Source organism: Sminthopsis crassicaudata, chromosome 2 (assembly GCF_048593235.1).
Source record: "Sminthopsis crassicaudata isolate SCR6 chromosome 2, ASM4859323v1, whole genome shotgun sequence".
NCBI lineage: Eukaryota > Metazoa > Chordata > Mammalia > Dasyuromorphia > Dasyuridae > Sminthopsis > Sminthopsis crassicaudata.
This window is the reverse complement of record NC_133618.1, coordinates 124,525,273-124,538,833: the sequence shown is the minus strand read 5'-3', so window position 1 is coordinate 124,538,833 and position 13,561 is coordinate 124,525,273. Positions and strand designations below refer to the sequence as shown.

At 35.8% G+C, this 13,561-nt stretch overlaps 1 protein-coding gene across 3 annotated transcripts in view; it reads left to right on the top strand.

Annotated features, from left to right (window-relative positions):
• ADD2 (adducin 2) overlaps positions 1–13,561 on the top strand; it is a 170,298-nt gene that overhangs the window by 63,353 nt on the left and 93,384 nt on the right. The window contains exon 1 of one of the 3 annotated variants that reach the window (XM_074287200.1): positions 12,933–13,256. The exons of the other annotated variants lie outside the window; for them this stretch is intronic. The gene's annotated coding sequence lies outside the window, so the exon portion shown is untranslated. Of the gene's footprint in view, positions 1–12,932; positions 13,257–13,561 lie in introns of those variants that run through there. 3 annotated transcript variants of the gene reach the window in all.

The window sequence follows — 13,561 nt, the reverse complement described above, 5'->3', positions numbered from 1 at the left end:
AGAGGTGGATGATGGAATGAATCTTTCTCTGGCTGAGTTTGTCCCAGTTTATATGCTCTATTATAATTAGATCATTTACAGTATACTGAGTATAAACCAATCATTATATCACTAGGGAACTATTATTTGTTGTAAGATTAAATCCATCATATTGAACTAGAGAACTATCAATCACCATGCTAAACTAGATAACCATTGTCTCATCAATTCCCCTGAGTTTAACACCTTGCAAGAATCCTTGTTTTAAGCACAAGAGTTCTGGCCCATAACATGCTATGTAAAGGCTAGTTATTATTTTATCATACTACACACTGGAAATACAGGGACAAAAAACTGACATAATCCTTGCCTTCAGGAGTTTCCATGCTACTACTTGGAAATTTCCTTTTAAAATATATCTTATATAGCTCATTTTTATACATGATATCTTCTCTTTTAGATTATTGAGGGTAAGACTTTCATTTTTACTTTTGTATCCTTAGCATCTCGCACAATACCTGCCACAAACATAGTAGGGTGTTTAACAAATACTTGTTGATGAAGTAATATTGTTGTTTTTCCATCCTTCATTTTCAGAGAGTTCCCATGGCATCCTGATATTGGGGTCAGAGTATGGAGTGCTTGCCTGTGGCCAGACAGTTCAATAAGCGTTTAAAAGATTCTACCACAGTTTCGGGCACAAGTAGTCCATTAGAGCATTTGGGATGGAGCAGTCTCTGCATTTGTGCCACATATGTTTCCTTTGTGTTACTGAGAATCTACTGACAATTTTGTGTGTGGAGTACAATGCCATCTTTGATGGAGACATATCATGCCTGTGCCAGTATTTCCCATGTCTCACAATTGATGCTAAAGTTCTTCAGAGAAACCTTCAGCATGTCCTTGTACAGCTTCTTCTGATCACCATGAGTGCCTTCTGCAAGTTCTACATACAATAATCTTTTAGGTAAACATACATTTTGGCATTCCAAATACATGACCAGATCATCAGAGTTGCATTGTCTGCAATAGAGCTTGAATTCTTGGCAGTTCAACTCAAAAGAAGGGCTGTACTCCACTACACTATAGTGTGTCTAGTTGCCTGATTTAATACAAGTGATAGGTTAATGTTCAATTACACCTCTTTTTACTTTAGACAGGCCTTCCTTATAATTTCAAACCTCCTCATCTATGTCAAATGATATACATAGAGGAGACCCAGAAGACCAGAGTGCTCTAAGAATATTTGAAGAAGAAAACATTTTTCCTAATACCCTTATTGAGATAAGGACAGCAAGGGAAGCTTTACATACTGTACCCAAGTTATCCTTGAAAAAAGAGAAGGGTTTTCATGGTAAAGAGAAGGGGATGTTTTGTAGTCATGGGCTGTCCCAGCCAAATGCACAGAGATAGGAGATAGCATATTGAGTTGGGGTATAGTTGATAATTTAGTTTAACTAGAATATAAAGTATATGAAGGAAAATAATATGAAATAAGCCTGAAAACATAGACTGGAGATAGAATACGGAGGCCCTTAGATACCAGTCTAAAGCATTTATAGTTTTCCTAAAGGCAATAAGGACTGAGGAAATAGTCAGACCATTGAAAGGCTTAAAGAGAGCCACCTTAGCAAAGCCAAAGGAGAAGAAAACAACCAAGTTGGGACCCTCAGCAGTGTTGAATACTGAAAAAAGGTCAAGGAAGATGAGGACTGAGAAAAAACAATTAAATTTAGCAATTAACAGGTCATTGGTGACCTTTGAGAGAGCAATTTCAGTTGAGTGGTGGGGTCAGAAATTCAATTACAAATTGGCATTTGAGGCCCTCCACAATCTGTCTCCATCTTACCTTTCAAATTTTATTGTGTTCTATCTATTCCTTTCATGAGCTTTATATTCTAGACTAAATATATTTACATAGCTTATCCCCTATATCTGAAGTATAGCTCCCCCCTCATCTTTGCCGGTTAAGGCCCAGCTCAGGGCCATATCCTTCATGAAATCTTCACCATCTATTCAAGGAAAATTATTTTTTTTTTAACCAACACATTTTCCCAGCATTTTCTCCAGATCTCTCATTTGCTCTTATCACCTTCTACCTTGTATTATACTTATAATGTAAATGCTGTATCTCTAATCTGTTCTCTTCATTAGATTATAAACTCCTGGGAGGCAACTGTTTTTGCATTTGAAATCATAACACTATACATTACACACAGAAAAAACTCTGTTGAATTTAATGGAATGCCTCTGGCTGACTTCTTCACATACCTTCCTTTTCTCCTCCCTCAAACCTGAGTATACACTTCAAGAGAAAGGCTTTTTTCTAGTTGCCTGATTTAATATAAATGATAGGTTTAGTAACACCTCATTTTTTGCTTTAAATTTTACTTTAAACAGGCTTTCCTTATAATTTCAACAGTCTCAAATACTTTTGTAAGAAAATTCCAAATACCAATGAAAGTCCGTACCCAATCTACAATTTATAGTCTTAGAGAATTATTGATTGTGGCACTGAGGAATTAAGTGATTTGTCACAGAAATACTCAGTGTCAGCTCTTCCTCTGCCATGTTGCTTTTCCAGAAACACCTCATTTGTCTAACAGCCTCACCAACAAAAATTAAATGCTGACACTTGGAACAAATTAAATTGTGAGAGTATGGTTAGGAACTATCTCTCAATTTGACCTATATACTGCCAAAAATAAAAAGGCCTAACTGGAAGGTGTAGTAATAAGAGAAAGACGTTAACTCTTCTTTAGGAAGCTTGGTATAGTTCCAGAGTGTGGGCCTCTTCAGCAGTCTGGTGAAGCATATGGATGCTTTCTCAAAAAATATATATAAAATAAAAATGGGTGTGAGAATTAGCCTGTTATTAGGCCTTAGATGACAGAAGTGACTCCATATTTGACCTGCCTTTGTACCAAGGAGTCTCTATATATCCACTAACTACTTGGTCAGCTACATATAGGCAAGGAATGAAAAGTTAGCAAACTATTAGCAAAATAATGTCTCTGTGGCTTGTGTTACATTCCAGAGTATCTACTGATTGACTTCCTCTAAGGTCCCCCTCCCCTGTTCATGCCAGTGAATAATACACTGCTGACTTCAATTGTGACTTCTTCACAATAGGATTACAAAGGAAACAATTGTAATAAAATACTGTTATCAGTGTATATCTATCACTATATATACATGTATGTATGTATGTATATTTAAAAATTCATGGATTCCTTGCAATGATCTGTGGACAAGTTAAAAAAACCCACCTAGTATAGTGGATAACATGCAGAATCAAGTTAAGTCAAATTGTATTAGTCCTGCTCAAGTCATGCAATCTTACTGATCCTTGGTTTCCTCATCTGTGTAATGAGAGTTAGAATTAGATGACTTTCTGGTTTCCTTCCAATTCTGTTAATGATCTGTGATCTTCCTTTTCCCCTTAATCTCTGCTAAAAGCAAATTTTGTCTGCTTTCAGAGCTACCACCTTTTTCTTTCCCAGGATTTACCCTCCTTAACAATCCCTTCAGAGATATTGGCTGATGAGGGAACCAACCTATTCCATCACCTCCTTCCCCAACTGCCAGCACCCTGTAGTCCCATTCCCTTGATTTCTCTAATGACCATGAGGATCATGATCAAGGAGAAAGGGAGGCCCCTACTCCCAAACTGACTCATTCTACTTAAATCTCTGGTATTAAGAGTGGCATAGTATCTAAAAATAAGGAGGGAGTAGTCCCACTGTACTCTTTTCAGATTTAGTGGAGCATCATATTTTAAGAAGGATATTGTTAAACTGAAGAACATCCAGAAGATAAACAAAATGAAAAAAGGGCATAAATTTCATTCCATATGAAGAATATTTAAAGGAACTGAATTAGCCAGGTGAAGAGGAGATTTAATCTATAAGTATTATTATATACCTACTATGTGCCAGGCACTGTGTTAAGTGCTAGGGATACAAAGACAAAAATATAGCTATTCCTCCCCCAAGGGAGCTTACATTTTATTGAGGAGGCAACAGGAACATATGTATGTCAGATTGTTGTAGTAATTCTGATTCAGGTATGAGTAGTATATGCTCACATATATTATTTCCTCTGTCAGAAAACAAGCTATTTAAGGATAGGGATCGATTTTTGTCTTTATGCTCTCTGCTAATAATAAGTATGAGCAATATGTGCTAATTGACTGATTAATATAAAATAATCAAAGAGCCTTCTAATTCTGAGATTTTGTGATTTCTTGAACTCAAATCCAGGGATTTGCAATCTGAATCCCATGTTCATTTTACTATACAGTATATCCTCTCCCCTGAGCATTTCTGGAGACAAACAGCCTAGTCTTTTACAATCTAGCTCTCCTTTGTCAATATTCCTTATTCATTACTAAAAACCTTTTTTTTTTTTTGGTTATAACATTATTTCATGAGACACACACATTAAATGCATACAATTGATTAGATTTTAGCTAATTTTATTTGTATTTGGATAGATGTTTTCTTGACAAAATTTTATGGGTGAATTTTGGGCTTCTTAATGAATTTTGGAAAACAACATCATTTAGTGATAGATTATTTTCAGAAATATTTCCAAAGATGGATAATTGTATCCATTTACATGAATTATTGTTATCCCAACCACAGTATCATTTCCTCAACTTTCATTCAAACTTAAACTCCCTATGTTGGGACTATAGCTTGCTATTCCTAAACATATAGTTCATATATCATAATATCATTGTTGATATTCCTAATGATGATCCTGAGTCATCACAAAAAGAGCCCATTAACTGAGAGTATTAAATAAATCAAATGCTTTTGTACTTCAATTAACACTGCAATCATGCATAGTTTTTGTTTTTCTGGCCTATACTCACTAACCCAGATCAGAACCCCTGACATGTCTTTAAAACCATACCAAGTATAAGTATCTTTGCTTCTGCTTTGCTTGCTCATGTAGAAGAAATATTTTCTGAAGTGGTTAAGCATTTAAGAAAAGCAGTAAGACCAATGGTATGCACAATAAAATAATGACATGAAAATGAAACTATCATTTCTTCTGAAATTATCAAGATAAATGTCATCAGTTGAATCAAATGAATACTTATTCATTTATTGTTTATGTCCTATGTAAATGTTCTTATTATAATATACAGAGGATCCTGATTCTTGAAGGTTAAAAGAGAAATGTGCAGACTCAGAAAGGTCTTATCAAGCTGTAAAGATTTCTTTTTTAATTCATTTTATTTTATTTTCAATTCCAGATTCTCTCCTTCTTCCCCTAACCCATTAAGAAGGTAAAAAACATTTAAAAACCACATTAAAGCTAAAGTCATACAAAACAAATTTCTTCATTAGTCAAGCTCTGGGGAAAAATAAAAAGAGAGAAAAAATATGCTCCAGCCAGCACTCTTAAGTCCATCAGTTTCTATCTGAAGAGGATAGCACTTTTCATCAGAAGTCTTTTAGAACTGTGATAGGTCATTGTATTGATCATAGTTACTTAGTATTTCACAGTTTATTAGTTTTAAAATATTTCCTGTTTTATCTTTACAATATTGCTATTCAACGTTTTCAAGTATGAACCCAGTGACAAGACTATTTGTCTACTATCCAAGGACTAACTTAGCTAAATAAAGAAAGGCTCATCATCAGAAATTTGGTGATAACTAAGTTTAAGTGATAATCCAATTTAGTGAAAAACCAATTTAAGTAAAAAACTTTTGTTCCACTATGAAACTCAATATAACAAAACACAGAATGATCCTTGATCCTCTGTAGTCTACTTTACAGGTAAATTAAAAGAATTGACAAAGTTAATTTTTATTGTGAATACAAAGGCAGTGAGAATAACTTCATGGGACACTTAACTATTTCACTTTACAATTTTCAGTGATGAATATTTGCAGACAAACCACCACAGAAATAATTGTATCTTGAGTCCCAACAACTACTTCAATGCATGAAAGAAATAGAAATGTTCTTTGAAGAACTTGACAAGATCCTCCAAAAAGGTATATACACCATATACCTTCGTATATGGTAACTTCACTGTAAAAGCAGGCACATGGTAGGATGGCAAAAAGTATTTGAAAAATAGGGTTCAGCATCAAGTAATGAAAAAGGTTTACCAATTATTCACATGCTTCCCTTTTGTGCATGAGAATACCTCTTTTAAGAGAGTTGTTTGGCACATAGCATGGTAAGCACTATTTTAAGAGATTGCAAAAAAAAATTAAATAGATTATCTTGTAACATTAGGAAAATAGCAGTTACAGTCATAGGGGTAATTGTAGAGCCATTTGTAACTTTCATGGATCTCAATGTCGAAATAAGATCATTGGACTATATGGCCTCTTTGGTCTCTTCTAGCTCTTCCATGGTAAAGCAAATTGTCCAGAATTAAATATAATCCTCTAGATAAAAAATGACAATTGAAGAATATCACTTTTATTCCTGTATGCATCTCTTAATATAGTTAAGCCAAAAATAGACTTTTTTGGGGGGGCTGAAATATTATCTTGCTAACTCAAACTGATGAGTATTAAACAAACTGTTTAATCTCACCCCTCTCCCCCAATTCCTGGTCTTGTACATGCAAAGCCAATTTTTTATTTTTTAAAAATTATTTTTATTATTTAATTTATTATTTTACATATTATTATTTATAATATGTTACATATTATTTTTATAATTTTATGTTTATGCCTTTTACTGTCCTTCTTATTCAATTTAGCCCAGTATTGCAGCCTATCAAAGTCATTATGAATTCTAATTCTTTCTCTATTATCCAGTATGTTAGCAATCCTTTAGCTTTGTGTCTTCTGAAAATTTGAAAGCATGCTATTTTTATCTTTATTCTAGTTGTTCTGCCTGAGCCCCAATTCCCTAATTTGTAAAATGAACAAAATGATCCCTAAAATTCTATGATTTCTATATGTTTTACCTCTTTCTTTAGAATATACCCTCATTCTCTTCAACTTTCATAATATGTAATTTCTTTTAAGAATATTAATCAACTCAGTCAGCCACACACTACATGTAGCTACTCTAGGGTCTTCTCTTTCAGCACATATTTTGTTTCTATCATCATTCATGTAGACTGTAGGTTCCTTGAGGGTAGAGACCATAGGCTCCTTGAAGACAGAGATTGTATTTATTATCTTCGGCTTCTCAGTTCCTGAAACATGTAACCACTGAGTAAGTCCTTATTACATAAATACTCCTCAGACTATTAGAAGAAAACACAGGGTTACAAAGGGATTTTGGACTTTAAATTAATAAATTATTGGGAAAGATTTGGTAGTTGGGAAAAAAATGACTAAAAGATGGTTTATAGATTACCCTGCTATTTTCTATATCCATCCTAGGGGATAAACAGAGATAGGAAGTTCTCTCTCCATTTTAGGTCTACTGAGTAATCAATTCTTTCTGAGTCAGTGGCTGTTAAGATGATTGCTTTCTCTCTTAACATCCAAAGTCCTTCCCCACTGAGTCAGTCTGGAGAGCCCAGTGGAGGCGATCTAGGGTAGCTCAGACTCGCTTGTTAGCCCCATTACACGTGAATAGGCAATGGCTTTTAAAAAATGCTCTTTCCCTTGCACTGCCTTTCCTGGGCTGCTTCACCTCATCTCACCCCACCTCACATTTATAGCCCTGTATGCCCAGCTTGTGGTCAACAAGCAGCTGTCAGTATTTCTTTAAAACCCACAGTCTGCTCTGGTTGTTTTCTGTGTTCCATTCACTATTCAAGTTGTTATCTTCAAAGGTATATGATAGAAGTCAAGAATGGACTACGGGTCAGTGTGGGTGTCGGGTCTTAAGAAGCTGAAGTTCATCCAATGGAGACTGACCCCACTGGATTTGTAAATAACAAGGGGATTGGAAATCGTGTGGCACAAAGATCAGACCAGGAGTGGAGATCAAGAGAAGCACAGGACCTGGAACAATCACACCATGCTTAGACAGTTTGGGAGGGGGGGAGAGAGGAATGGAGAACTGCAGAGGATTATCTAAAAAAAGATTGCTTAGATAATTGTATTAATATGGATGCATATATTAGATTTAATATACATTTCTACCATCTTTAACATAGATTACTTGCCATCTAAGGGAGGGAATGGGGGAAGGGGGAAAATTTGGAACACAAGGTTTGCAAGGGTTAATGTTGAAGAATTATCCATGTGTATGTTTTGAAAAATAAAAAAAAACTTTAATAAAAAAAGAAATAAAAGATTACTTAAATGAGAAGATATATGATAATTATTTCCAAATAAAGAACAGGTAAAGGCAGGTAAAGAATAATGACACAAGCAATAGGTGGGAGTTACATGTTTCAGCTTAAATATAAAGAAATTATCTTATAAATTAGAGCAGTCTGATAGAGGAATTTACTACCTCAGTAGATTTCCTTCAAAAGATCATTAAACAAAGACCGCCTTTCCAGCTATTAGGAGGCAGGTAGAGAGGATTCCTACTCAGGTAACAGGTGGGATAGATGATTTCAGAAGCAGCAGTGTATAGTGTAAAGACTGGGGGAATGGAAATCAGAAAACAATAGTAGATGTGCATTTATGATTCTTGGCATATTGCTTTCCTGTCTGGCTGGTGTTTCCTATTCTGCAAAACGAGGTTTAGACTTAAAGATTTTCAGAGTCCTTTCCAGATCTAAAATATAGGAATACTTTACCTATGAACCCTTCCAGCACTGATATTCTGGGATTCCTTTGATAATCTTTCTGCTGAGGAAATGATTTTACACACATACATATACTCATATACCTTTATCCCATCTAGGTATTTCACTTTCTGTCAGTAAAATGAGAAGGGGAAAGAAAAAAACAACTTAATATTTGCTTCATAGATAAATATGACAAGGAACAATCTCCATTGACAATCTGTTTAATTTCTTTCATAAGCTTGAAAAAGCTTAGCCTTTCTCCCTTGGATTGGGTGGATTCTCTTAAAGCTGGTGCATGGTACAATGGCCATCTGCCATTTCTGTCAGATTTCCAAAGGGCTGCACATTAGTCAGAAGTATCTGAGGAATCCACCATGCCTAGTCTGACTGTGATGTAATGCACGGACTGACATGCCAGCCGGAAAAGACAGTTTCATTATCCTCCCTACACTGGCCAGGCTTCTTGGATAGTCCACAGGCTTTCAGCCTGCACAGTAGCTCATTGACCATGGTGCCCTGGCTGAGTAGCCAAGACAATGTTTTATTGTGCCTCATGTTGCAGGAGAAAATGCATGTATTTGCTGCAAAATGTGCTCCTGATGGTGTTTTTTCCCTCCCACTCTGAGGAAAAATTTGATGCTTATTCAGTGCTTCAGAAGACAAGATCTGAGAACTATTTAACTTGTTCTGGCTCTGACAATTACTAACTGTGGAATCTTACTCAAAGCACTGAGCCCTTGTTTCTTCATTTATAAAATAGGGATAAGAATACCTGTATTAAGTACTTAATAAAGTTTTGTGAAAAAGAATTGTTAACTTTAAAAGACATAGAAAGATAAGTTATTATTACTAATATATGTGACAGGGTCTTCAGTAATTATTTTTGTTTGATTCTCCTTAGATTCAAGAAACTGCAATGGCTCAGCCCTCATCCCAAGAGAAAGTGCCTTATCTTAAGCCCAATTATTAATAGATCATATGGATGTCATCGCACAGTAAAACAAAACTTGAATTACTGCTTGAATTATATATTAATATTTCCTAAGTAACAGCAGATACAGGGAATATAAATTTACTAGACACAATTTCTTCTAAGGGTTAGGGTTCTCTTGTCTACACTCTTTCACTCAAATGCCTTTAATAGCATTAGTCTAGCATCCTTCAGGTAACTTATAATCACAGAACCATTTTCAGTCTAGAGAAATGGATGAAGCAAGAGCAGGACTTTCTCATCACCATAGGAACATTGGTGTCTTCATGCTTTGCAAACCACGGAGGTATGTATGTACTGTATAGGAACATTGCTCCCATGAGGGAGATGAGATCTGATGGTGTAAACTTCATCAAATCCACCAGCCAAGCATCACAAGGAACAACCACAGCACAACTAGATCAGTACCCAGTGATTAACCCTGCAAAATAGAACTGCTAGTCTCCAAATCCCAGAGCAGTATAAGGCACAATATGCCATTTTTTCTCCTGCCCTCCATTTCCATCTTTACTTTTGACTTCTCTCCAGACTTCATTTAGAAAACTTCCATCACTATTTGTTTACACAGTTTAATTAAACAAAGTGTTAAGTGTTTACCATATGCAAAGCACTAGAGATACAAAAATAAAAACAAACTCTTCCCTAAACTCTAAGAGCTTGCTATTATTCAGTCATGTCTGACTTCTCATAACCACTTTTGGATTTTTCTTGGCAAAGATACTAGAGTGTTTTGCCATTTCTTTCTCCAGTTCATTTTACAGATGAAGAACTGAGGCAAACAGGGCTGAGTGATGTGCTCATAGTCACACAACCAGTAAGTGTCTGAAGCTGGATTTGAATTCCTGACTAAACTTAGTACTCCTAGTTATCGCCTCAGAGAGCTTACATTCTACTGGAGTCTAAATCCAGGCCCCACAAACACTTAGCATCTTAGGAAGAAAGGGGGAAAATATTAAAGAATCAAACACATTCCTTTTCAACAATAAAAATATATAATTAATGTTAATTTTCCATTATTACTGATTTTAAGTACAATTTATCCTATTTAACCCTACAATTAAAAATCGAATGCTGTGATTGGCTTTCAAAGCTTTTCATCACTTGGACCTTTTTCCACCTTTGTAGTCTTCTTACACCTTACTCAATTAGAATATGTAGAGGCACATCCTGGGCAATCCAGTGACACCATCTTAGGGTTCCATGTCCTGACAATCAATGTTTTCTGCCTACCTTACTGAAATTCTCTCCCTCCTTATCCCTGCCCCTGGTTTTCCTCCAGTCCCAACTCGGTACTGATTAATCTTAATGCTTTCTCTCTCCAATTTCTCTGGTATTTATTTTGTTTGCACATAGTTTGTTTGCTTATAATCTCTACCATTAGAATATGAGCTCCTTGAGAACTATGACTGATTAAAGAGGGAGAGTGTTATGCTTTCATTAGCAGTCCAGAGACCTGAAGAAAACTAAGTCTGAACTTTACCAAAATCCAAAGCCGGAGATTCATTGTAGCATGTAATATTTTTGTGTGTCAGTGAAGTGAATACTCAGGTACAAAGTCATTCATTTATTTTAAATAAATGGCCCCAGCTATGCACTTTAAAAACTGCAGGAGATTGTAAGAGCCACTGGTTGTCAACCCTGTCTTTCCAATGTAACCTAGCATTAATCAGTAGTTCCATTCAGAACCATTGATTAAGTCCCAAGGAGAGCCTCTGAGTGTAAATAAAAGGTTTGTCTCCATTCCTTAGCTATCAGGCAGAAAGACAGGTTTTTTCAGTGCCAGTGACCCTAGAATAGTTTCCTAATTAGGCCATGGATTTTAAACCTAGAAGGAAACTTGGGAGATTCTCTAGTCCAAATGATTTATTTTACAATGGTGAAAACTGAGTCTTAGTGGAGAGCTTGTTATGCAACTTCCAGATGATGTGATCTTTTGTGCTAGTGATCTATTATAAATTTTTTCCCTGCTGCACAGGCCTTTTCTACTGCTGTGTTCCCATTAGTCAGACTTTATACCTATGCATTAAGTCAATGTGCATTAACGAAGTACCTACTAAGTAAAAGGTTACACTATATATACTAAGCACTGGAGATACAAAGAAAAGCAAAAATAGTCCCTACCTTCAAGGAACTTACAAGCTAATAGGAGAAAAAACATGAAACAACTATAAAAAGATATATATGTATATAAAAGTATATGTGTGTATACACATAATTCACACATATGCATGCATTTTGTGTGTAGCATATATTACATATGCATCTAAATATATTTATGTGATAATTTATCCAAATGATAAATTGAAGGTATTCTCAAGAAAAGGCAGTAGAATTAAAGGTAACTAGGAAAGATTTCTTGCAGCAAGAAGCCAGGAGGTAGGACAAAGAAAGAAAAAAAAATTCCAATTGTGAGAGATAGCCAATGAAATGCATAGATTTGGGAGACAGAATATATTGTTCAGGAACAATGAGACCAGTACCATTGGTAGAGGGGAATGAGGCATAAGAATATCAGAAAAATAGAATAGGGCCATTAATTAATATTTGATCTTTGAGGTAGCAAGGAGCCATTAGAATTTGTTGAATTGGAAAAGGGGATGGGAGATTGATATAGTCAGACCTGAAATTCAAGATCACAGTTGATAGCTGAGTGGAGGAATAACTAGAGTGGGACCTGAGACAGGGATACATTTAGTTTTTGTGTATATGTATGTGTTTAATATGAGTAAAGAAACTGAGGAATATATCCTCAACTGTCAATAGGAACAAAGACACTGTGAAGATGTATTGCCCAAATACTCTGCTGTGCTTTAGTGTTGAACTGTTAGAGGCTCTCTTGTGAACAGAGCCATTCATAATAGAATCCAAAGCACAACTGTGTTCTTGGCTCCCACCAAGTACTACCAATCAGAAGCTGTTAATATTCCCTGAGTTCCATAGTTGTGAAATAGAGGAATTAAGGGTGAGATAACTTTGCATGGTGTTGCAGCTACAACTAGTCAATCCCTTAGTCACCAACCCTACTCTGAAACCAATTAGATTTCCATCCCTGGGTCTGGTTGGAAGGAGAAAAGATAACTTGCTTTGGCCATAGGGATTGGGGGTTTTGCTGATAATGCGTTTCTCTGATATCAGTTTGCTTGTGGTTTTAAGTAAATTGTTCTTGGATTTTATCACTGGGGGAAAAAAGAAGAAACAAGTTCGATCTCACTCAACCTGAGTCAGGGTAAGGTCTGGCACTAGTAATCTTTCCTAATTTTCTAATTTTCCTGTTTTCCTACTTCACATCCCTTTTTTCAGCTAATATATTAATAATAATAATAAAAATAGCCAATAGCTAACATTTATAGAATGTTTACTATGCACTAGGCATTGGGCTGAGCACTTTAAAATCATATGTTTTGATCCTTACAACAACTCTGGGAGATAGCTATCATTAGCTCCATTTTATAGTTGAGAAAACTGAGACAAACCAAAATTAAGTGGCTTGGCCAGGGTCACATAGCTAGTAAGCATCTGAAGCTGAAATTGAAATGAAGTCTTCCTCATCTAGAGCTGCGACCTACAGGCATTTGCAGAATGGAGAACTTATGCGATTCTAAAGGTAGGTTACTCTTGTGGAACCCTGGACCCTCATGGACCTCTACCACTGCAGTATCTGGGACTGACCATTTGTGGGGGGCAGCTACTCTGGTGTTTGCAATAAGGAGACACATGAACGTGGATTTGTGCAACACAGAATTTTAGACTTGGAAAGGACTTCATTTTAGAGTTGGAAAGTGACTATCAAGTCTAAGTTATAACTCAAAGAGAAGGGGAAAGGGAACAGGCATTTATTAACCACCAACTGTGTGCAAGCCTCTGTTTTAATCATATCTCATTTGATCCTCCTAACAACCCTATGAAGTC